General features: G+C 47.9%; 1 long non-coding RNA gene across 3 annotated transcripts; it reads left to right on the top strand.

Moving 5' to 3' along the window:
* Positions 1-16,998: 16,998 nt before the first annotated feature.
* Positions 16,999-22,300, top strand: LOC139357607 (uncharacterized). 3 transcript variants are annotated; one of them, XR_011611114.1, is made up of 4 exons: positions 16,999-18,493; positions 18,885-19,143; positions 20,262-21,004; positions 21,660-22,300. It is a non-coding gene; the product is annotated as an uncharacterized lncRNA (long non-coding RNA). The 3 variants fall into 3 exon arrangements; XR_011611113.1 differs by having other exon boundaries at positions 16,999-19,143; positions 20,407-21,004; XR_011611112.1 differs by having other exon boundaries at positions 16,999-19,143.
* Positions 22,301-25,064: the final 2,764 nt, after the last annotated feature.

Genomic DNA, 25,064 nt, shown 5'->3' with positions numbered 1-25,064 from the left:
GAAGAGGCTAAAGAAAATCCTTGTCTCTGCTGGGCAGAGGTCAGACATGGGGCAGCTTGTAAACTTGGTGGGAGAGAGCAGGGCCCAGTCTCCTGGGCTCCCACCTCCAGCCTCTGCTCCCATCCAGAGGGATGGGACTCTGCCTCTCCTGGTCCAGGGCGTAGACCAGGTGGTGGCCCAGCCCCCACTGTCTCCCTGGGCCACAGGTGGGGAGTGCCTCCTCTTACCACATGCCACCTCTTGCTAGCCAGGACCAGCTTCTAAAGCACCCGCCATCCCTGCCCTCCCATGTCCAAGGTGGGACTGAATTGCTGTTCCATTCCACCCCAGCCTGCAGTGGCCAGTGGCAATGCTAAGTGCTCCTGAGCCCTGTGCCCGATGGTCAAGAAACTCCCCACCCTTTTGTGTTCTAGGAAAAGGCCCACTGCCAAGAAGTCCCCTTCCCCAAGATTCCTTGCTTAGGTGTGAGAAGGCCAGGCACAGACACTCCTAAGTCCCATCCTTTGTCTCATAACTGATTAGCCAAACCAGCAGCCAATCCAGACAAAATGCCGCCAGCTTGACCCGACTACACTTGAGTCAGGCGTCTCTGCCCTGAACTTTACCCCACCCTCAGCCTGAGCCAGCATGGGAACTCAGGACGCCCTTCTCAACGCCCCCTCCCAGGTTGCAGGGGCAAACACTCCTGCATCAACTGCCAGCCAGGCCACCTGCTGGCCCCGCTCCCCACACCTGGCTCCTTTTAGCCTTATTTATTAAAAATAATAGACCAAGAAGCAGCTTCTCTGCTCCTTCTGGAATCTCCACGTGGTTCAGCCCATCTGCCTCCACTCCTGCCTCCACCATGTCCATCAGGGTGACTCAGAAGTCCTACAAGGTACCCACCTCTGGCCCCCAGGCCTTCAGCAGCCGCTCCTACACGAGTGGGCCCAGTGCCTGCATCAGCTCCTCAAGCTTCTCCCGCGTGGGCAGCAGCAGCTTCCGGGGTGGCCTGGGCGGAACCTGTGGTGGGGCCAGTGGCACGGGAGGCATCACCACTGTCACGGTCAACCAGAGCCTGCTGAGCCCCCTTAACCTGGAGGTGGACCCCAACCTCCAGGCCGTGCGCGCCCAGGAGAAGGAGCAGATCAAGACCCTCAAAAACAAGTTTGCCTCCTTCATAGACAAGGTACAGTTCCTGGAGCAGCAGAACAAGATGCTAGAGACCAAGTGAAGCCTCCGGCAGCAGCAGAAGATGGCTCGGAGCAACACTAACAACATGTTGGAGAGCTACATCAACAACCTTAGGCCGCTGCTGGAGACTCTGGGCCAGGAGAAGCTGAAGCTGGAGGCGGAGCTTGGCAACATGCAGGGGCTGGTGGAGGACTTCAAGAACAAGTCCCTTAGGTGACGTATTAGCTCTGCAGGTAACCAGGTTCACTGCTGGGTTAATGAACTCCCCTCTATGCCCCTAACCAGCTTCCCGACTCTCCCCTGTCTCAGGGCTTACTGGTTAGTAACAAAAACAAGCTTGTCTTTCTTGAACTTTCATGCCGTGCCATGCACTGTGCTGGGCATTTCCCAGGCATTTTCTCAACCCTTGGGAGTTGAGCACTGTTATTGTTCCCATTTCTCTGATATGGAAATTCATTCTTCTCAGCTGTAGAAAGGCAGCTCCATGGGTCTACCCCACCAGCCCTACAGTATATAATCACGTCGTTGCCTCATAGATTCCTTGTGAGGGTTAATGGCACAGCATGAAGGTTCAAGAAAGATAGCCTTGCCCATGCCATCATCATCAATCACTTATATGGCAGGTCCTTAGAACAGTGTCTGGCACACAGTCGATGCCATATAAGCGATTGTTCTTACTATTAACACTATGATAATCACATGGATTGTTAGTAGGTTGCGTTGTCACTGCGATGATGATGGCATGGGTCACTATGTGAAAAAGGTTCAGCAGTGCTGGGTTAAGTAACTTGTATAAAGTCATACAACTACAATGTGTCCACTTGTAATGTGCCATATAATTTACTTCTGTATTACCCAGTTTATTCACTATCTTCATTGCTTATTGGCCCTGTTGCTAGAATGTGAGCTCTGCAGGGCGGGGATCTCTGTTTTGTTCACCGCTCTATCCCTAATGCCTGGATAGGTCCTGGAACATAGAGGGCGCACAATAAACATTGTCTAGTGAGTGCATGGAGGAATAAAAGAATTCTAAGGCTTGTGCTCCTTACCATTGCACTCGAAAGCAGCCTTCTGGTCCTAGACCTGCAGTTTCCTTTGGAAGTCAAAGTCAACCTAAACCATTCCTGATGGGGAAGGTGAAAAAAGCACTGTCTCCCTAGCCCATGAATAATCCCTTTACTTGGATAGGGAACTTGTGGGTTTCTGGAAAACTTTCACATGCATCACCTGGTTGGAGTCACTGGGTGTTCCTATTATCTCCATTTTACAGAAGGAGAAACTGAGGTGCAGAGACCTGCTTGGGTCCTTCCCTGGGAGCCATCCTGCCACCCAGCCCTAGCCTAGCCTGGGGCCAGCCTCCAGCACAGTCCTCGCCCCCGTGGGCCACAGAGCAGACAAGAGTCCTGCTTCCCTTTCTGCTTCACTAATTATCCTTTTAACTCGCACGGGTGTATTTTTGCCGCACGATCTGCAGTTTTATTTTTATCCACCTCTCGGTAATGGTATTGGGGCCGTTACTCAGGGAGGCTCCTGGAGCCGAGCTGCTCCCCAATTTACAATTGCAATTATGAACTCCGACAGAAACACATGCAGCTGGCGTCAATTTTAAGCAATATTTTGATCATAATAATTAAAAAAGTAACTTATGGCGTGCATGCATTAGACAAATTAATGTTATTCCAAGGCTCTGCTAAAAGCCGTGCAAGGGAGAGAGGAGCGAAAAAGGAAATGGTGCCCCAGATCTCTTAGGGGCCTGGTAGTCTTGTCTCCAGCACGACTCACTCTCTGGGCTTACAAATTAACTTTCACATTGAGTTTAATATCTGCATGTCCTGCAAGTTGAATGCTGCCTGTTCCCGTCTCTCCCCACAACACACATGTAAATTTGATGGTTTATTAAGGTACTTGGGTATAAACAAGCACATTTCCTTGTCACTGTTCCCCAGGCCGGCTACAGGCAGCTGAAAGGATGTTCACATCTCTCTCGAACATGCTGCTCTAGACCCAAATGGGAGCTGGCTCTGAGAGCTTGGGGGCTGGGATGAGGGAATGGCAAGGACTTCTGACGTCTTTTCCCAGCACACACAGCACGTAAATGACAATGGCTATAAACAGACCTGCACCTATGCACTCTCACTCATGCCCAGGCACCACTACACACACACACACGCACACACACACACACCCCAAATCAAGCTGCCCCAGGAACATGATTCATAACCACATACACCTTACACTCCATCCACAGACAACATCACATAATTCACACACATATTTATATACATCTGCCCTCTTACACATGACCCGTAATCACAGAACACGCATCCCACACTTCTGTTCACATGCACATATGCACACACATTAATACACAGGCACTCCCATGCACAAACAGACCCATCCCCAGATGCACAATTTATCACCATTGACATCCTTACACTTTTCACTTACACACTCACATACTTGCACACACATACACACACACAGACATGGGTTTATAGGCACATACACAACCCTTTGCTCACAGACACAATTCATCATTACAAGCGAGACCCACACATATAGTCACACAATGAAACTCACAAATATGTGCACACACACACATTGATACACACACTCTCTCACATACACTCCCCTCTCCCTGCAGAGGCAGGACGCCCACCGCAGAGCAGGCCAGGCCACAAGGCAGCATCAGTAGCTTTTTAACTTTTGAGGGTCCCCCATGCTGAGGGCTGCCCCCCACAGCCATGCTATTTGTGTCTGCAGATACACAAACGTTCACACACCATCCCAAGGGCTTTGTCCTTTATGAAATCCACCCAGGTCCGAAGCTTGTCCCTTAATCTGGGGTCCCAGGCAGTCCCATCCCTACCTTTAGTGGGGTGAGTGCACCATTGTCTGGGGGTAGAGGGGGTGAAGGAGGAAGTCCTACTGGCTTTCGGTAGTGGTTTACTTTTATTTATTATGATAGGCATCACTATTTTTGGTAAATGGTTTAAAAATCTATCTTTTTAATACAAAACAGATGTTTGGCCGGGCGTGGTGACTCATGCCTGTAATCCCAGCACTTTGGGAGGCTGAGGCAGGCGGATCACAGGGTCAAGAGATCGAGACCACCCTGGCCAACATTGTGAAACCCCGTCTCTACTGAAAATACAAAAAAGCTGGGCGTGATGGCACATGCCTGTAGTCCCAACTACTCGGGAGGCTGAGGCAAGAGGATTGCTTGAACCCAGGAGGCAGAGGTTGCAGTGAGCTGAGATCGTGCCGCTGCACTCCAGCCTGGCGATAAAGCAAGAGTTTGTCTCAAAAAAAAAAAAAAAAATTAAATTTTTAAAAAAGCACTGCTCCTATCTCCTACCCCCTAGGCTGGCAGGCCTATGGCCTGCAACATCGCAGAGTTGAGATTCCAGGTCTCTGAGTCAGATGCTGGGATTCAAGTCCTGGCTCCAGCACTCACTGATGAGTGGGCTTGGAAAGGGCTTAGTTCCTGCTTCCTCATTAATTCCTCACCTATTTCATACAGTTGTCATCAGGACCAAATGCGATAAGGAGCTGATCACTGTGCTCGGCCTGGGGCATGAACCTAGTACATCTCATTTGCAGCTGTTTTTGTCCTGACATCCCCTGCAACCCTGTGCTTTCTCCCCATCTGTACCAGCCTCTCCCTTCTCTTGTCTCCCTGTCTGACTCTTCTCCTGCCTCTCCTGCCCTCCACCTGGGGGTGCTCAGCCCTTGTACCCTCTGCTCTCCTCCCTCCACACACCTCCCTCAGGGGCAACATCCACTCCTATCACCTACCACAGTGGTTTGGGCAAAAAATGAGACTTTTGATATGTGCTCATTGGGTAAGTTCTTGGGAGCCTCAGTTTCCCCTTTGGTAAAATGGAGATAAGTCTGCCTCTCCTTCTCACAGAGCTGAATGAGGCTGGGCCTGAGAAAGGACTTTGAGGCTGCAAAGCCTGAGAAACATGTCGGTTGTCACAGTGGACTGTAGCCCGTCACCTCGAACCTCTCCTCTAGGTCAGCAGTTGCTTATGAAAGATGACAGACATACAAATACATATCATAGCAAAAAACATGTGCCCAACCTTTTTTCAGTTCTATTTTTTAATTTTATGAATGTTATGCATCCACAAGGTTTAAAGAGTTACATAATTCTACTGGGTTTGAAATTAAAAACAAAACACGACAGTAATCCCTTGCTTTCCGACCCTTCACCCACCCCAGGCAGAGGCAACCACTCCTTAGAGGCAACTATTTCAATGCTTTTAGCTGATTCTTTTGATATTTACCTCCAAATCTCTTTAAAATGTGCTTATGTTGCTATGTCTTTGTTATTCCATTTTTAGCATTATCTATTGACTTTCCATTATATAGCATGAAGATTTGACCATCTTCCCCCTCCTGCCATCACACACACACACACACACACACACACACACACACTAATCCTCCTCTCCATTCTGACGATTTATGTAATTTGCAACTTTTGTTAGATCAGTATTTACATGATTGTGACACTAAAGATGCCATTCTGATACCAGTTCCTTTGTAAGTGATTGCTTTTTCCTTGTCTTTCTTAGGAAACTTGTAGAATCTTCTGTTCATGATGTTGCACCTTGGTGTGAGCTATTTTTTTACCATGTTGGACACTTGGTAGGCGTTTTCAGTCTGGAAACTCCTGTTCTTCTGGCCTGGGACTTTTCTTGAGTTAGTTTACAACTTCCCCTCCTCTGTTTGGGTTTTCTTTCTTTCATATAGAGGACTTCCCGGACCACTCCACTAATTTTCTTATCTTTTCTATTTTCTACATCTTTGTCTTCTTTGTTCTATGTATTAGTCCATTCTCATACCACTATTAAGAACTGTCCGAGGGCTGGGTGCAGGGGCTCACGCCTGTAATCACAGCATTTTGGGATGCCAAAGCAGGCATATCACTTGAGGCCAGGAGTTCAAGACCAGCCTGGCCAATATGGCAAAACCCCATCTCTACTAAAAAGACAAAAATTAGCTGGGCATGGTGGCATGCACCTGTGATCACAGCTGCTCAGGAGGCTGAGGCAGGAGAATCCTGAACTCAGGAGGCAGAGGTTGCAGTGAGCTGAGATCACACCATTGCACTCCAGCCTGGGTGACAGAGTGAGACTCTGCCTCAAAAAAATAAAAAAATAAAATGAAATAAAATGAAAATGAACTGCCTGAGACTGGGTAATTTAGAAAGGAAAGAGGTGTAATTGACTCACAGTTCTGCATGGCTGGGGAGGCCTCAGGAAACTCACAATCATGGTGGAGGGTGAAGGGGAAGCAAGGCACCTTCTTCACAAGGCGGCAAGAGAGAGAAGAGCCAGGAGGGGGAGATGCCAGACACTTATAAAACCATCAGATCTCGTGTGAGAACTCACTCACTATCATGAGAACAGCATGGAGAAACCGCCCCTGTGATCCAATCACTTCCTACCAGTTCCCCCTCATGACATATGGGGATTACGGGAACTACAATTCAAGATGAGATTTGGGTGGAGACACAGTCAAACCATATCATTCCACTTTCTGAGAGATTTCTTTGGGCTCAGGAAACAATACCCCAAAATGACGTCCTCAGCAGCAGCCTCAGAAGCAAAAGCTCTTCTCTGATCTTTTCCTGCTCTCTGTCTCTCTGTCCAGTTCTCCCTCAACGCCAGCCACAGAAACAAGAATCCCTTTTCCCCAAAGCCAGCCATGAAACCTAAAAAGATTACTCTCTTTTCCCTTTGCTTTTCTGTGTAAAAAAACTGGCCATAAAGAAATTATCTGACCTACCTTGTTAGATTGTAGGTTGTGAGGCCCCCTGATCCAGAGAGGGTCCTGATGCACACCCAGCGGAAAGAATGCGTTCCCAAAGAGGCCGAGAAGAATCTGGACAGACAGCCCTGCTGGGTTTCCCCACTCAGTCTATCAGCATTAGGTCAGACCCTCTTTCTTTTGATTATATTTCTACACAGCTGTCCATACTCACCTTTTGCATGTTAAATTTTCCACAAAAGTCCAGAGGTCTGAGGGCTTTGGCCCCCACATTTCCTAAACGTTATCCTCTAATGCTTCTACTGAAATTTTCAATTTCTCCTGTTATATTTTTAATTTCTAAGAGCTCTTTTTTGTTCTTTTATATAGCACCCATTTCTTATTTCATGCAATTATCTTCACTTATCTAAGGATATTAATAATAGTTCTTCAGAAGTTGTCTTCTTCCTACATTGCACTTAGCACTGCTCTGTTGCTTATTATCTTGTTTGTCCTGACTTTCCCGCACTGTTAGCGCCTGTGTGAGAGTTGGGGACCAAGTGTTAATTGGAAGCTCTTAGTGGGTGGTGGGACCTGTCTGACCGTGAGATCCCTGTAGGGTGAATGGCTATGTATTTGGGGAACCTCTGATGTCTGTATCTTTAAGTCTTTCCTCTTGAACTAACCAGATTCCCCAGAAAAAAACTCTTCCAGTCTTTGGCTTAGAAGGTAAAGGCCTGACTGCCAGCATTCTCAGGAGAGGGATATGGAGGCCTCAAGCTCCTATCTGCATACGTTCATTTTGAAGAGACCAAAAACCCAAAAGGAGAAACAGAAAGATATATGATCCGTATGTTCCTTATCTGACTAAAACACAGCTTTATGTGAGTCAGCGGCCACAACCCTGCCCCCCTCCCACCCTCCAGGGAGGTCAACTGACCTTGGACACTACGACATTCCAAAAAAATTGTGTAAAGAAACTTCATCAGAACCTCCCATCCTTGAAGCCCTAACCCCTTCTTTTGTTAACTATGTATGAACCTTTTACTCTGGCTGTCCAGCAAGGCACTCGCTACTGACTGCTTCTGCACATTTGTCTTTTCTCCTGTTAATCTGTCTAATGTCCATTCATTTGCAGGGCACCAACTACACAGACCCAAGCTGGTAGAGAGGAAGTTTTTTCCGCCAACAGTGTCATCTCTTTCCCCCTCTTTTTTTTAACATAGTATCTCCATCCTTAACCTGGCATCCCCCAGTCCAGAGATCCTGTTTTACCATTTCCAAGAACAAACCTCAGTCTTCTGCCAGCATGGAGAAAAAACAATTATCCACTGCTATAGTTTACTTTGTTTTTTCTTTTTTGAAACAGAGTCTCACTCTGTTGCCCAGGCTGGTGTGCAGTGATGTGATTACAGCTCACTGTAGCCTTCATCTCCTGGGCTCAAAGGATCGTCCCACCTCAGCCTCCCAGGTAGCTAGGACTACAAGTGTACATCACGATGCCCAGCTAATTTTTTAATTTTTTTTGTAGAGAAGGGTCACACTGTCAGGTGCAGTGGCTCATGCCTGTAATCCCAACACTTTGGGAGGCCAAGGCAGATGGATCACGAGGTCAGGAGTTCAAGGCCAGCCTGGCCAACATGGTGAAACCCCATCTCTACTAAAAATACAAGAATTAGCCAAGCGTGGTGGCAGGTGCCTGTAATCCCAGCTACTCAGGAGGCTGAGGCAGGAGAATTGCTTGAACCTGGGGGGCAGAGGTTGCAGTGAGCCAAGATCACACCACTCACTCCAGCCTGGGTGACAGAATAATATTCTGTCTAAAAAAGAGAGAGAGAGAGAGAGAAGGGTCACACTATGTTGCCCAGGTTAGTCTCAAGCTCTTGGCCTCAGGTGATTTTCCTGCCTCGTATAAAACCTGACACTTATAAAACCATCAGATCTCATGAGAACTAACTCACTATCATGAGAACACCATGGGAGAAACCACCCCTATGCTGAGATTTAGCCTCCCAAAGTGCTGAGATTACAGGCGTGAGCCATTGTGCCCAGCCACTGCTATGGTTTGAATGTGTTCCCCAAGTTTCATGTGTTGGAAACAATCTTCAAATTTATACGTCAGTTGGAGGTGGGGCCTTTGGGAGGTTACTAGGATTAAGTAACATCATTAGGGTGAAACTCCTTCTTATAAAGCCACCAGTCCCATCAGGGAAGAGAGACCTGAGCTGACACGCATGCTCCTGCCCTCTTGCCATGTGATGCCCTCCACCATGTTATGACACAGCAAGAAGGTCCTTGTAGAAACTGAGCAGATGATGGCACCATGTTCTTGGACTTCCCAACCTCCAGAATTATTTAAAAAAAATTCTTTTCTTTATAAATTACCCCATCTCTGTTTTTGTTGTTTGTGACAGCACCTCATTCTGTCACCCAGGCTGGAGTGCAGTAGCACAATCTTGGCTCACTGCCACCTCTGCCTCCCGGGTTCAAGCGATTCTCCTGCCTAAGCCTTACAAGTAGCTGGGATTACAGGGTGCCTGCCACCACTCCCAGCTAATTTTTGTATTTTTAGTACAGACAGTGTTTCACCATGTTGGCCAGGCTGATCTCGAACTCCTGACCTCAAGTGATCTGCCTGCCTCGGCCTCCTAAAGTGCTGGGATTACAGGCATAAGACACTGCACCCGGCCCAAGATCTCCTTATTTTAGCTCCCTTCCTCACTCTACTTTCCAGCAATAGTAGTGTCACCAATGCCTGAGATTCTGGAGGGGTTTTGGGGAAAGGGGGTGGGAATTGGCTTTTTAGCTTTCCCCTCTTTCAGTTTAGGCTTCAGCTTTTCCCAGTCTACTCAGTTTACTCATTCATTGCTTTACAGTTTCCAAACTTGTGCTGCTGTTGTCTTCTCTCCCATTATTTCTGGCACAGGGCAAACCCCAAAATTGGGGCTCAGCCCGGGAGGCCACGTGGGCTCTTGGCTTTGTGCAGGAAGAAATTCAAGCACAGGAAGGAATTCAAGAGGAAGCAGAATAAAGTGAAAGCAAGTTTATCAAGAAAGTAAAGGAATAGGCTGGGCACAGTGGCTCACTCCTACAATCCCAGCACTTTGGGAGGCCGAGGCAGGTGGATTGCCTAAGGTCCGGCATTCCAGACCAGCCTGATCAACAGGGAGAAACCACGTCTCTACTAAAAATACACTAGCAGGATGTGGTGGCGTGCACCTGTAATCCCAGCTACCCGGGAGGCTGAGGCAGGAGAATCGCTTGAACCTAGGAGGCGGAGGTTGCAGTGAGCCAAGATGGTGCCACTGCACTCCAGCCTGGGCGACAGAGCAAAACTCCATCTCAAAAAAAAAAAAAAAAAAAGAAGGAAAGTAAAGAAATGAAAAGTGGTTATTCCATAGGCAGAGCAGCTTTTGTGGGCTGTAGGCCGGCTATATTTATGGTTATTTCTTGATTATATGCTAAACATGGGATTGATTATTCATGAGTTTTCCAGGAAAGGGGCAGAGATTTCCCAGAACTGAGGGTTCCTCCTTCTTTTATACCATGTAAGGTACCTTCTGGACTTTGCAATGGCATTTGTAAGCTGTCATGGTGCTAGTGAGAGTGTCCTTAGCACGCTACTGCATTGTTATTAACATATAATGAGCAGTGAGGACTATCAGAGGTCGCTTTTGTTGCCATCTTGGTTTTGGCAGGTTTTGACTGGTTTCTTTGCCACATCCTGTTTTATCAGCAGTATCCTTGTGACCTGTATCTTGTAAAACAAGTCCTGCCGAATTTCTGTCTCACCTCCATCTTTGTGGGTTTCTGATTTTTTAAAAATCCCTTTATTGTCACTTTAGGGTTTTCAAGAAGAGCAAGATGAATTGTGTGCATTCAATTCACCATCTTTACCTGGAAGTCTCCATCTGCATTCCACCTTTGAACTGATGGGCTTATGCCTTTTTATTTATTTATTTATTTTTATTTTTTTATTTTTTTTTGAGACGGAGTCTGGCTCTGTCGCCCAGGCTGGAGGGCTTATGCCTTTTAATAAAATCCTTTTGCTGTTATTTCCATGGGCTCTGGGGAGTGTAAACTAATGGATGGGTTCAACTTGCCATCTTTAACTGGAACTGATTTGTTTGCTATTAAACTTTGCTCTAGACATAAATGTCTATCTCCCCACTTACAGCACTTACTGTGGTGAGCTTCTCAAGAAGAATTTTTTTGTTTTGGTTTTTGTTTTTTGCCTCAAAAGCCAGCACAATGGCTGGATACTAAAGACTTATGACTGGGCCTAGGTTTTCATGTTATTTAAACTAACTTCCCTTCTTCTTGACAAATGTGCATTCAACAAATATTTACCAAATACTTAGTAAGGATCTACTCTTTGTCAGGTAATATCCAGGCCCCAGGCACACAGCAGAAGTCAAGTCCGACTGAGTTGATGCTCACATGGAACTTGCATTCTGTTAAAATATCCTCGAGGAGCTTATTACTTCTCAAGGCAGCCTACCCCATCACCTCCTGCTGAAAACTGGTTTCCCATTACTTTCACTCATTGGTCCAAAGTCCTCCTGGCAGAGGCTCCCTCTTCTGTAGGCTAGACCTCCAGTTAAGTAAAGACGATCTGTGATTCTGTTTTCTTCATACTTTCCTTCAACCACTCATACAATTCCGGCACCTCCTCCCACAATGAAGTCACAAAACACTCAGGACGCTCCCCCATTCTCTTCCTTCTTCTCTATGAGTAAGAAAGTGGGATAAAGTCAAAAATAATATATTTAGTCTTTGTCCCAGGTTCCTGGCACAGAGCTTCAAAAACCTTCAGAAATTTGAATGATAGGAATGTCTTTTGTTATTCATAATGAGCCCTTTTCAGCCACACCTGAGTTTATGCTAATGAGATGACTCACAGCAGATCCCCTAGACAGTTTCAAAACAGAGGCTGGTTCTCAGGAAAACCAACCAAGGGATTAAAGAGTTGGAACTTTCAGCCCCTCCCTTCTCCCTTCCACCTCCAGGAAAAGATGGAGATGGAGTCCAGTCACATGGCCAATGATTAAATCAATCTTGCCTACATAATGAAACCGCAATAGAAACTCTGAACAACAAGGCTTGGAGAACTTCCTGGTTGGTAAACATACTAATATTGGCATACCAGAAGGGTGGCACACCCTGACTCCAACAGAAGCTTTTGTGTTCGGGACTCTTACAGACCTTGCTGTGTGTGCATCTTCATCAGGCTGTTTATTTGTATCCTTTACAATAAAATGGTAATTGTAAATATAATGCTTCCAGTGAGTTCTCTGAGTCATTCTATTAAGTTATCAACTCAAAATGGGGGTGCAGAGGAACCCCTGAATTTATAGCTGGGCAGGCAGAAGTGTGGGTGACTTGAGGACACCCAGGACTTGTAGTTGGTATCTGAAGTGGGCAGTCTTGCGGGACTAAGCCCCTTAACCTGTGGGATTTGTGCTAACTTCAGGTAGCTGATGTCAAAATTGAATTGGATTAAATTGAATTGAATTGAATTGAATTGAATTGAATTGAGTGACATCCAGTTGGTGTCAGGGGACTGGTGTGGGAAGGCAGAAAGGGAGCCTGCTGTGATGCCCGGCACCCCAACATCTTTCCCTCTTGGCCTCATGCTCTCTGCCCAGCCAAAGAGAACTCCATTTACCCTGGGAGCACCATTGTTTGATGGGATGGGCCTGGGGCTCTGAGGAGAACAGCTTCCTTCCTTCTACAATTGTGGGTACTGCAATCTATGTTTCCCATTATTTCTCTGTTTGAAGGAAGGTTTAGTTATCATCTCCATTGACTGTAAAACCCTTCAGAGTTATCTTGGCTCCTGTGAAATGTCTAGCTTAGGTATGGGCATTCAGGGGATGCTCAGTAATGTTGGTTGGCATGTGTTAGCTTGGCATGCATTAATTTGCCCTTTGAAGAGATCCTGTCCCTCCTCCACCCGTGTTCCCTCCTGCAGACTCCCATGAAAGCTTCATGAGTGCTCAGAGCATCCTCACTGGAATGAGTCCTAGAGGCCCAAGTCTAAGTTTTCTTGGATTAGGAGGAACCCACGTGGATAAACATCACACCTTCAGTTTTTGTTGGCTGTTTCTGAGGCTGTTGTTTTGGTTTACTGTGGAACATGCACCTGTATGTGCAGGGGTGGGGGTGGCTTGATGAGTGATATGCATGCTGAGGTGTCTGGCCAGGCATCCCGCTTCCTGCAAGACAGGAGTAGGAATAACAACTCACATCTGCACATCCTTCTACAGACTATCAAGTTCCTTCCCACACCAAAGAGCATCCTCCCAACCTGTGTTTGTCTGTAACCCTAACCAATATCGCAATTTTACAGATGGGAAAAATAAGGCTAAATAAAGTTAGGTAACAGCTAGCACATGAAGAGGTCTCAGGTCTTCTGACTGCAGATCTCTTGAGCTTTCCGTTCCACCATTCTGTGACCCACCTGAGGGCAGAGGGGACCACAGTGAGTGGGCAGAGAGAAAGGTGTAGGATCCTTCTTTCCCTAACGTCTCCCTTCTGTCCCTCCCACTGTAGTTCTTCCCTCACTGGCTCCAATGCACAGAGCCAATTATGTGCCTCTGCCAAGCACAGTCCAGCTGTGGGGTGGGAATGGCAGAGAAGAGCCAGAGGCTAAAAAGCATTTGCACCCATTAGCCAGCAGTTCACAGCATCGGATTGGGAGGGGAAACAGCTGGCATTGGCTGCAACAACACCCTCCTTCCTTCCTTCCAGTCCTTTCCAAGCTTCTGCCCCTTGCAATTCGCTCTCCAAAATTGCCCCAACCAAGAGAGGTCACTTTCAGGCTGATTCAGAAAAGTACCAAGAGTGGGCTTACTCAGTCCTTTCTGGACTAGGGGGAACTGACAAAGCTCCTCTCAGGAATCTCTGAGCCTCACTCTCTAATCTTTCTTTCTTTCTTTTTTTTTTTTTTTTTGAGACAGAGTCTTGCTCTGTGGCCCATGCTGGAGTGCAGTGGCGTGATCTCTGCTCATTGCAACCTCCACTTCTTGGGTTCAAGAAATTCTCCTGCCTCAGCCTCCTACCTGGGATTACAGGTGTGTGCCACCACACCCAGCTAATTTGTTTGTTTGTTTGTTTTGTTTTGAGACAGAGTCTCATTCTGTCACCCAAGCTGGAGTGTAGTGGCACAATCTCGGCTCACTGCAACCTCTGCCTCCTGAGTTCAAGCGATTCTTGTGCCTCAGCCTCCTGAGTAGCTGGGATTACAGCCGTGCATCACCACACCCAGCTAATTTTTGTAATTTTAGTAGAGATGAGGTTTTACTGCGTTGCCCAGGCAGGTCTCAAACTCCTGGCCTCAAGTGATCTTCCCACCTCAGCCTCCCAAAGTGCTGGGATTACAGGTGTGAGTCACTGTGCCTGGCCAGATCCCTTAATCTTAACCATTATGTCCAGCCCATCAACCTGGAACAGGAAGTGGAAGTAGGGAAAGGCACTGGGACCACTTGCTTTGTTTTGGGCTCGTCTTACTGCCAGAGCCTCAGCAGGGACACCATATCTGATGGCAGAGTAAATGCTTGTAACTTAGTGCTAACGTCAGGGGCTCTGAGACCAAGTGCTATCAACATTGATCTTATTTTTACCAGAGAAGAAAGCCCAGAGTTAGATATAAAAAGTCTTAGATTATTTAAATATGAATATCATCTTTGTCTGTTTCGTGCTGCTCCCACAGAATACCTCAGACTGGGTAATTTACAGTGAATAGAAATTTACTGGCTTATGGTTCTGGAGGCTGGGAAGTCCAAGACTGAGGGGGCAGCGTCTGGTAAGAGCTTGCTGCATCATAGCATGACAGAAGGCATCACATGGGTGAGCGAGAGAGAGAGAAAGAGAGAGAGAGGAGGTGGGGGAGAGAGAGAGAGGAGGTGGGGGAGAGAGAGAGATTCGAGGAGAAGGGTGAAGACAGAGAGAAGGGCTGACCTCCTCTTTTTATAAGGAACCCATTCCTAAGACAATGGTCAATGGCATTAATCCATTCATAAGGGCAGACCCCTCATGGCCTAACCACCTCTTAAAGATCCTGCCTCTTTCTTTTTCTTTCTTTCTTCTTTTTTCTTTTCTTTTTTTTTTTTTTTTGAGACAGAGTCTTGCTCTTTCGCCCAGGGTGGAGTGCAATGGCATAATCTCAGCTCACTACAACATCCACCTCCCAGATTCAAGCGATTCACCTGCCTTAGCCTTCCGAGTAGCTGGGATTACAGGCACACACCACCACATCCAGCTAATTTTTGTATTTTTAGTAGAGATGAGGTTTCACCATGCTGGCCAGGCTGGCTGGTTTCGAACTCCTGACCTCATGATCCACCCATCTCACCCTCCCAAAGTGCTGAGATTACAGGTGTGAGCCACCACGCCTGGCCTCTTTTTTGTTTGTTTGTTTTTTTAGAAATGAGGTCTCACTCTGTTTCCCAGGCTGGGGTATAATGGTATAATTATAACTCACTGCAGCCTCAAACTCCTAGGCTCAAGCCATCCTCCCACCTCAGTCTCAGCCTCCTGAGTAGCTGGCACCAACTACCAGCTAATAGCCATACCACAAACACCCAGCTAATTTTTTATGTTTTTACTTTTTGGAGATAGGGTCTCATTATGTTGCCCAGGCTGGTCTCAAACTCCTGGCCTCAAGCAATTCTCCCACCTCAGCCTCCTAAATAGCTGGAATTACAGGCATGAGCCACCGTATTAAGAGGCTCACCTCTTAATACGGTTACAATAGCAATTATGTCTCCAACACATGCTTTTGGGGGGGACACATTCAAACCATAGCAAATACCTTCTGAAAAGTTGACCTGAACATTTACATAAGCTGTCACCCAGGAACTTATCTTCTAATGCAGGTGTAAATGACTATTAGAGATACTTCGCTGAAAACTTGGTGAGCAAGCAGAGAGCATGAGGATGTTAAGCCCCTTTATAGAGTAGAGAAGGTGTGGCACGGGAAGGGGGAGCTAGCTAGGATACTGAGGAAAGGCTGAGTCTTCACACAGCTTGGTGAAAGTTTCCTTGGCACCCAGATCCCAGCCTCTTTCTTGCAATGGATCAAGGTGACTTGGTGACATTCTCTGCCACCCTAACTTCCATCTGATCATGATATTTTCCCCACCTACAGCATATTTTAAGCTTATGGAATATTTTTAAGTGGATTCCTGCCCGCTCCCTCCAGCTTTCTCATCCTAGGGCCATTTTTTTTTTTTTTTTTTTTGCCAGGGTGGGAGCGGGCATTGAGACCTGCTTGATTTATTCCAGTGACACAACCATGATCCCAAAGTGTGCAAAATTAAAGGCTTCAACTGTAGCTGAGGAGAGGGCAGGAATGGTACACCTGGGGACAGTGGTGAGTCAGGAATGACAGGCAGGCGGCCATGACCAGGGCAGCCTCCTCCCCACAGGGCCAGAGACAGGGGAGTGGCCTGAGGAGCAGGACCCAAGGGTAACCCAGGGGAAGGCGGCAGAGACCTCCCCTTGGCCTAGGGCCACTTTGATGGCCCTGTTCCATGTGGCAAGGGGGCGCAATTCATCCACTACTGTATGTGAGGAAGCTGGGAAGGTGGGCTTGGTGAAGGAGTAGTAAGTATCACTTGGCCTGGGAGCTAAAGAGTAGATATTTTCTGATTTGAGAATACATCTGAATGAGACCAGATGGAAAAGTATCCATCTCTTAATTTGTACAGGTAAATTACCTACACCGCGGCTTCACTGGGGGCAAATTATCCACATTCATGTTGAGAGCATCCTCCCTTCTGTTTGTCCTCATACTTTCAAGAACTCAGAGGAACCCATGCAATCTCAAACAGTTCATGGAGTAAAAGGCAGTCAGTTCTAAGGGAAGCTGGCGCACCCATCGGGCTGTCCTTGGCATGGGCAGTAACACCCCACAGGCTGATGGGAAGGAAGGTAGGGACCCCTTAAATTATCCTATATTAACCCTCCAAAGGAAGTTCTTCATTCCAACCTTTTGGGAGCCCTGAGTCCCAGATCACTCAGGCTTAACCAGGGTCAGACCTCCAACACCTCTTCATCTCAAGTAGCTTGGATTAGCCACCTCAACACCCCACTGAGTTGGCTTCAAGCAATCATTTGGACAATGATGAGAGGATCAGGGCCACTCCACAGCCTAGAAAGCCTGGTTTCTGGGCCCTCCCCAGCTTCAGGGCCTAAAAGCCACCCTTAGCTCTTCCCAAGAGATCTCCAAAATCAGAATGAGAGAGCTGCATGGAAGCGACCCCAGGCCCTGTGCGGTGCGGTCAGAGTCCAAGGCCAGGGCACTTGCCCCAGTCACACAAATGGTTAGCAAAGGCCAGGGTGCGGCTCTAGTCCCACCCTCCCCGAGCCCCGAGGGGTCCTTCCAAAACTGCCACCTGAACAGGTGGCTGCTCCGGTGCTGAACCCCTGCCGAGCCGAGGGTGACCTTGGACATCCACCACACTCCCTGCGGGAGGAGGGGGGTCCGCCCGAGCTCTAGCTGGGTATGGGGGGCTGCCACAGCCTGATCACGTCTCCGCCTCCCGGACTGGGCTGGCTCGTCGCCTGCTGCTCCCTGGCAGCTGTCTGCCGCTGCCAGGAAGGTGATTGCCATGTTTGCAGCTCCTTTCCTTGTTTGGAAAGATCTGGAGGCAGGTGAGGCTGCCGGGAAAGCGCGACTGACAGGTTATGATCTGCAGGTTTTGGCGCCGGGCTCCAAGCTCCAAGCAGTCTGGGGAAGGCTGTCCGCCTGCTGGGGGCTGCGTTCCGCCTCCGCGCCCTGCAAGTCCCCCCTCTCGCGGACCGGGTGCCGGCCCCTGCCTCCAGGCCCCGCAGGCCCCCCACAGCCGCCAGACCCCAGCCAGAGTCGCCTGGCCCTCCCTCTGGCCCCGAGAGACCCCTAAACAAACCCCTAGCCCCACGAGCGGCCCTCCTCCACAGGCAGTCCTTCCCGGTGTCTGACTCAAATCTCCGGCTCTGGCACGACGCCGCGTCTCTGTAGGAAGGAGCACTGTGCGGTCGTGCCGGTTCCTTCCCGCGCACTTGGAGGGACCCAGCTAGCAATCAGTCACGCTGGCATTTTTCTCTGAGCCGACAAGGCAATTTGTGAGGAGCAGGGCTTTCTCGCCGGCTGGATGCTAAGTGGGAGCAGAGGAGGTGGGCGTTGGGGGCGTTCTAAAGAGATACCCAAATTAAACATCCAATCTGCCATGTCCTGTGTCACTCAACGCGATTCATCTTCTCCCTGGCTCCCGCTGGGGCGGCTCCCAGAAGCTCGAGGACGTGAGCTGCGGTCGTTGGCGGCGCGTCGCCTCCTCCGCGGAGAACAAACGGACGCCCAGCGGACCCGCCCCACCGCAGCTCTAAGAGCCTGCGCTCCTGAGCTCGAAGAGCCTGCGCCCCTGAGCTCCGCAGCGCTGAGCCGCGGGAGAGGGATTCCGAGGGAACAATGGGCAGGAGGAGGGGCTTGGGGGTTTCTAGGCGCCCCCCCCCGCTCCCCCGCCTCTTCCATTATCTGCCTCAATAACTCAGCAGGAGGCTGGGCCGGAAGCTGAAGGTCTGTGCGTGGCTGAGTTTGCACATTCCAGAACCTAGAAGTGGTTCCCATACTGCCTTCTAGGCCCCGCGTGCTGCTCTGCTGAGTTGGAGTTCTCCTCCAACCATCCAACTAGTGCCCAAGCCTGCCATTCCTGCATTCAGGCCAAGGAGGAGGGGCTGGGGGCTCAGAGGATGCAATTCTCACCCTTGCAAATGGCTTTTTTTTTTTTTTTTTTTTTCTGAGACAGAGTCTCACACTGTCACCCAGGCTGGAGTGCAGTGGTGCAATCTTGGCTCACTGCAACCTCTGCTTCCTGGGTTCAAGCCATTCTCCTGCCTCAGCCTCCCGAGTAGCTGGGATTACAGGTGCATGCCACCACACTCAGCTAATTTTTGTATTTTCGGTACAGATGGGGTTTCATCATGTTGGCCAGGCTGGTCTTGAACTCCTGACCTCAGAAGATCCACTCGCCTCAGCCTCCCAAAGTGCTGGGATTACAGGTGTGAGCCACCGCACCTGGCCTGCAAATGGCTTTTTGATGAACCCCATGTGTGCAGCGTTGCTCCCCAACGTCCCAAGGCTCGCTGGAGAACATCCCCACTCAGCCAGGAGGAGGCGCTCTGTCCAGGTTTGGAGAGATGAACACATTTCCCAGTGGAAAACCAAAGGTGAGTTGGCCTCAGAAGACCAGGGAGGAGAGAGAAGGGAGGCAGATCCCAGGAGTCCCGGTTCCCAGTTCCCAAGGGCTCACAGCTGGCTAATGGCTACTGCAGCTGGGTTACCTGCAGTTGACCTCCCAGGTCCCACCTCTCCCCAAGTCTAAGGATCAAAAGCCCTGGCTCTCTAGAGCTCATCCTGTCCAACCTTGCTGCATCCAGAGCAACCCTCCACTAGACAGGCCACCAGCACCTGAGCAAGAGAAGAGGGGTGGGGAAACATGAGAAAAGACGAAGCATGAGGCTGGGTTTCCTTTAAGATTGCAGTTTGGGCACGGTGGCTCATGCCTCTAATCCCAGCCCTTTGGGAGACCAAGGTGGGTGGGTCACGAGGTCAGGAGATCAAGACCAGCCTGGCCAACATAGTGAGACACCATCTCTACTAAAAATACAAAAATTAACTGGGCGTGGTGGCATGCACCTGTAGTCCCAGCTACTCAGGAGGCTGAGGCAGGAGAATCGCTTGAACCCACGAGGTGGAGGTTGCAGTGAGCTGAGATCGTACCACTGCACTCCAGCCTGGCGATAGAGTGAGACTCTATCTCAAAAAAAAAAAAAAAAAAAAAAAAAAAAATTCTCAGTTTGTGCCTAGGTAAGAGAAGGAGCAGATACCATATTAGATTCTGGGCTCCATTTACCCAGGATGGCAGCAGCATGACTTTGGCTATATACATCTCGTGCTGGCTTCTAGTCTCGACTCTGACACTAATTTTCTCTGTGAATTGTAGGAGACCAAAATATGACTGTAGGGGACCAGAATATGCCACCCTAAAATATGCCTTTCTAGCATAAGGATTATTTTGAGAAACTGCAGACACAGGAGAAACTGAAAACAGAGTAGAAGTTACCCTTTTGTATGGGAAATTTACATTTACAAAGGAAATCTCCCTTTGTAAGGATGTCTCCCTCTGTGTGCCAGGAAGAGAAGGATGTCTCCAAACCACTGGAGACTTATCAATGGATAAGGCACTGACTTTAATATGCATAGCAAACCTTACCCTTGTTGACTGTGCTTTTCCTGGTCACCTCCCGTAACTGGCCTCCCTCATACCTTTCTTTCTGTGTTTCAGCTGAAGACGGTATTTCAGCCTGAATTCTAAGCCACCTCTTTGAGATTTACTCCTTTTTCCCTGGGCATCTCCTATGTGTACATGAGGTATAGAGGTTAATAAACTTCTGTTTGTTTTTCTCTTGTTAATCTGTCTTTTGTTACAGGTGTTCCAGCCAATGAACCTAAGGAAGGTGAAAGGAAAAGGTACTTTTCTTCCCCTACAGAATCTGAATGACCCAGGAGCTCCTGTCTTCCTCAGTTTCCTATTTCTAAACAAGGACTTTGAATAGTGGTGCCTGAGGGTTTTTCCAACTTCTTTTCTCTCTAAATCCCTCTGGGCCCTTGCCTCTTGGTGCAGGGCAGTAGAGAACATGGCAAGAAAAGAAAAATAGCTCAGAGCAGTCTAAGCCCTGCAAAACTGATCAGGCCCTGAGAGACAGGAATTGGGAATTCAGTCATACACATCTCTCCTCATATTCCACCCAGGCCCAGGAACAATTGTTCAAAGGGATTCTGTTCCTGACCAGCTGCCTCACCCATTATCTTCAGGTTCCTAAATTTGTGATACAAAGAATAGCAAATGACGAATGAATGGCTTATGTTGCTGTTATTATTATTATTACTTGCTTTTTAGAGACAGGGTCTCACTCTGTTGTCCAGGCTGGAGAGTGGTAGCATGATCACTGCTTACTGAAGCCTCAACCTCCTCTACTGAAGCAATCCTCCTGCCTCAGCCTCTGGAGTAGCTGGGACTACAGCCAGGTACTACCATACCCAGATAACTTTTTTTTTTTTTAAGACTGAATCTCACTCTGTCACCCAGGCTGTAGCACAGTGGCACAATCTTGGCTCACCAAAACCTCTGCCTCCCAGGTTCAAGCAATTCTCATGTCTCAACCTCCCCAGTAGCTGAGATTACAGGCATGTGCCACCACGCCTGGCTAATTTTTTGTATTTTTAGTGGAGACAGGGTTTTGACATGTTGCCCAGGCTGGCCTTGAACTCCTGGGCTGAAGCAATCCACCAGCCTCAGCCTCCCAAAGTGCTGGGATTACAAGTGTGAGAGACTGTGCCAGGCCTTTTTTTTTTTTTTTTTTTTTTTTTTTTTTGTAGAGACAAGGGTCTCACTCTGTTGCCCAGCTTATCTTAGTATACATTCTTGGTAAACAACCTGTGAACTGCCTCTTCTTTTCTTTTGAAAACCCACTTGTAACTGCTGCTAATTAAGAGCTTATGTTCAGGGCAACTTAAATCTATGCTCCCTGATTGCAGTCTTCAAACTTGATGCAAACAAACTCTCTTCTTATATTAATTTTGCCTCCATTTTTTCCTTTACGGCCACAATGGGGAAGGGAATCCTTGAGGTCAATGACACCAGGACAGCTCAGTTGCAAATTCCTTGTCCTTTCATCCTTAGAAATGCACCAGTAACCTCTCTGTGCCTACTCGGGCTTGGGAGCCTTCCTGATTTAAAAAAGAAGAAGAAGGAAGAAGAAGAAAGAAGAGAAAGAAAGAAGAGGAAGAAGAGAAAGAAGAGGACGAAGAAGAAGAAGAAGGAAAAGGAGATGAAGAAAAAGGAAGAGGAAGAAAGAAAGAAGAGAAAGAGGAGGAGGAAGAAAGAGAAGGAGAAGCAGAAGGAGAAGGGGAGAAGGAGAAGGAGAAGGAAGGGAAGAAGGAAGAAGGAAGAAGAAGAAAACTTGTCAGACTGAGAGACCTGACTTTTGCTTCAGAAAATTGGTCCTGGAAGTTCAGAGCATTTACTGTAAACCTCTCCTGGGTGATCAGTGAGGAGCTGGGAGCCTCTTGCTCCCAGCATGTATGTTGACTCCAAGAGAGGTGGTGAGTTGCTTAAGGCTGGTGGTGGCAAATCAGGCCCAGAGAAAAGGCACCCTGTCTACCAGGCCAGATGCTTCTTCTGCAGTGTTGTAACTGTAGTAAGTCCATTGCCTGATGTATTCAGCAAGTCAGCAAGTAATTGCCCAGTGGATTCTTTCTGCCTGCTGTACGGACAAAACCCATTCACTGATACTGTGGTATTAAAGAATTTAATTAACGATACATTCACTGATACTGTGGTATTACAGTAAACAATTTAATTAATGATAGGCCAGCCACGTGGGAGAACTGGGGATCACTCAGCTCAATCTCCTTGAAGGCTTGGAGGTTAGAATTTTTCAAGGATAGTTTGGTGGGCAGGGAACTAAGGAATGGGTGCTGCTGATTGGTCAGGGATGCGATCCTGGTGGAAAACTGTCCTCATGCACTGTGTCTGCCTCTGGTTGGGGTGAGGGCACAGGACTGGTTGAGTCATGAGTCATTAAGTCCAGGTGGGCTCAGTCGGTTGCCAGAATGCAGAAGTCTGAGAAACATCTCAGAAGACCAATCTTAGATTCTGGGATTGGTAGTGGTGTTATCTGTAGGAGCAATGGGGAGGTCACAAAACTTGTGACCTCTAGCCACAACAACTCCTTAGAAATAAGAGATTATGGAAACTATGCCCTACTTCTTTTTTTTTTTTTTTTTTTTTTTTTTTTTTTTGAGACAGAGTCTCACTCTATCACCCAGGCTGGAGTGCAGTGGCGTGATCTCAGCTCACTGTAACCTCCACCTGCTGGGTTCAAGTGATTCTTCTGCCTCAGCTTCCCAAGTAACTGTGACTACAGGCATGCACCACCATGCCTGGCTAATTTTTTTTTTTTTTTTTTTTTTGGTAGATACGGGGCTTCACCATGCTGGCCACGCTGGTCTCGAACTCCTTACCTTGTAATCTGCCTGCCTCAGCCTCCCAACGTGCTGGGATTATAGGCATGAGCCACCATGCCCAGCCCTGCCCTACATTTAAGTGGAATTCAGGCCCCTCCGATATTCCTAATCTTGTGGCCTTCCATTGGTCTTACAAGGGCAGCTTCAGCCCCCTAACAAGGAGGGGATCAGTTTTAGAGAGGGACTATTATCATCCTTACTTCAAAGTTAAACTGTAAACTAAATTCCTCCCATGGTTAGCTTGGCCTATGCCCAGGAATGAGGGAGGACAGCCAGCCTGGGGGGTTAGAAGCAAGATGGAGTCAGCCTTGCTAGACTTCTCTCACTGTCATAATCTCTGCAAAGACAATTTTAAATATGCCCAAGACACCAGGTTGCAGCAGAGAAAGAGGTTTAATTGTAGGGACACCAAACAAGGAGGCAGGAGGAAACCTCAAATCCAACTCCCTGAGGAGTCTGGGGATCGTGTTCTTCAGGGTTTTGGAGTGAAAGTGTGGAGATTGTTGATTGGTCAAAGAGTGCAGGTTGAAGCCATAAGACAGGGAGATGAAGAAACTGTATTCTCATATTGATTCTGTTCCTCCGTGGGAGTCTTCAAACTGGTTGGCATAAGCTGTTTTACTGGAATTGGGGATCTGAAAAACACGGTAAGCAATTTTTAAATGAGAGCCTTGTGATTCTAAAGTCAGAGATCCTATCTAGCTTAAACAATAGTCTTGTGGTTCTGACATCAGAAATTCTATCTATAGGAACCATGTGGATGCAAACGGCCAGGATCTAGACCTACTGTGACTGTTGGTTACAACGAAGCTGGTCAGAGTGCAGCCTGATTAATGCTTAATCATCCCCATATTTCTGTTCAGAATTCTTGTTAACCCTGTGAAGACAGCTTCAATGTCACAGAGCTGCCTGTAGGAATGAATGCCTTACACCTCAGACCTGGCCCTCTCCATCTGCCCTTTCCATGCTGCCAACAGGGCCAGTGGCAGCGGTGACCAGTCACTGGGAAGGCCCAGCTGAGTCAATGTTTGCTGGCTAACTGCAGGAGGAATGATGAACTGGTCCACATGAATGGAGAGGTCCAACACAAAGCTATGCTAATTCTTCATAAGCTCTGCCTGCCGCCTTTTATATATCAACCTGAAATGTAATTATCTTTATGGCTGGCGGAGTAAATCACCAGTATGTGTCAAAGAGATTTGCTTCTGTGTTTTATTATGTAATATATTAGCTCTACAGTTTTAAGATGTCATTACTTGGCTAATCGCATGAAACGTTTTCATGAGCAAACAGTGATGCTGGTGGGAGCTAGGGCCAGAGACCCGTGGCTAAATCCTTCAGAGAAATGCTGAGAGAGGCTCGGGGGATCACCTTGTCCAACCCCCTGCCTCCAGGCTTAGACAACTCTAGACAGGCAGGAGTTCTGCACTATCTGAGGGGCTTTGAGAGGTAGAAGACAAAGAACAGCCAACGATGAATGGGGGACATCTGGATGACCCAACAATTTTATTCCTGAGTGTATCCAACAGAAATGCATGCTATGACCACAAAAGGACATGCACAAGAATGTTCATAGTGGCTTATTCCTAATAGCAAAAAACTAGAAACAACCTAAATATCATCAACAACAGAATGGAGAAAATAATTATGGCATGTTTCCTGTAGTCCCAGTTACTTGGGAGGCTGAGGCAGGAGGATCACTTGAGCCCAGGAGTTCAGGCCACTGCATTCCAGCCTGAGCAACACAATGAGATCCCATCTAAAAAAATAGAATTATGGCATATTTACACAATGGAATACTACATAGCAATCAAAAAGAAAAAATGTCAATAATTGATGAACTGTTGACGCATGGGTGACCCTCACAGGCTTCATGTCCCCCTCCCTCTTGGAGACACTGAAGCTGTTTTGGTGGATTAGGTCACCTGATTCACCCACTTACTGGGCTCTTTCAGAGCTCCTGGAATGTCCTCCTCATCCAGCCCCAAATGCAGATCTGAATTTCTCAGGGTGAAATCCCTACAACATTCTCTTTAGGTTTACCGTCTCCTTCCTCCTC

This window comes from Macaca nemestrina, chromosome 12 (assembly GCF_043159975.1).
Source record: "Macaca nemestrina isolate mMacNem1 chromosome 12, mMacNem.hap1, whole genome shotgun sequence".
Classification (NCBI taxonomy): Eukaryota; Metazoa; Chordata; class Mammalia; order Primates; family Cercopithecidae; genus Macaca; species Macaca nemestrina.
The sequence above is the reverse complement of the archived record's forward strand: the minus strand, read 5'-3'. Positions and strand labels throughout refer to the sequence as shown.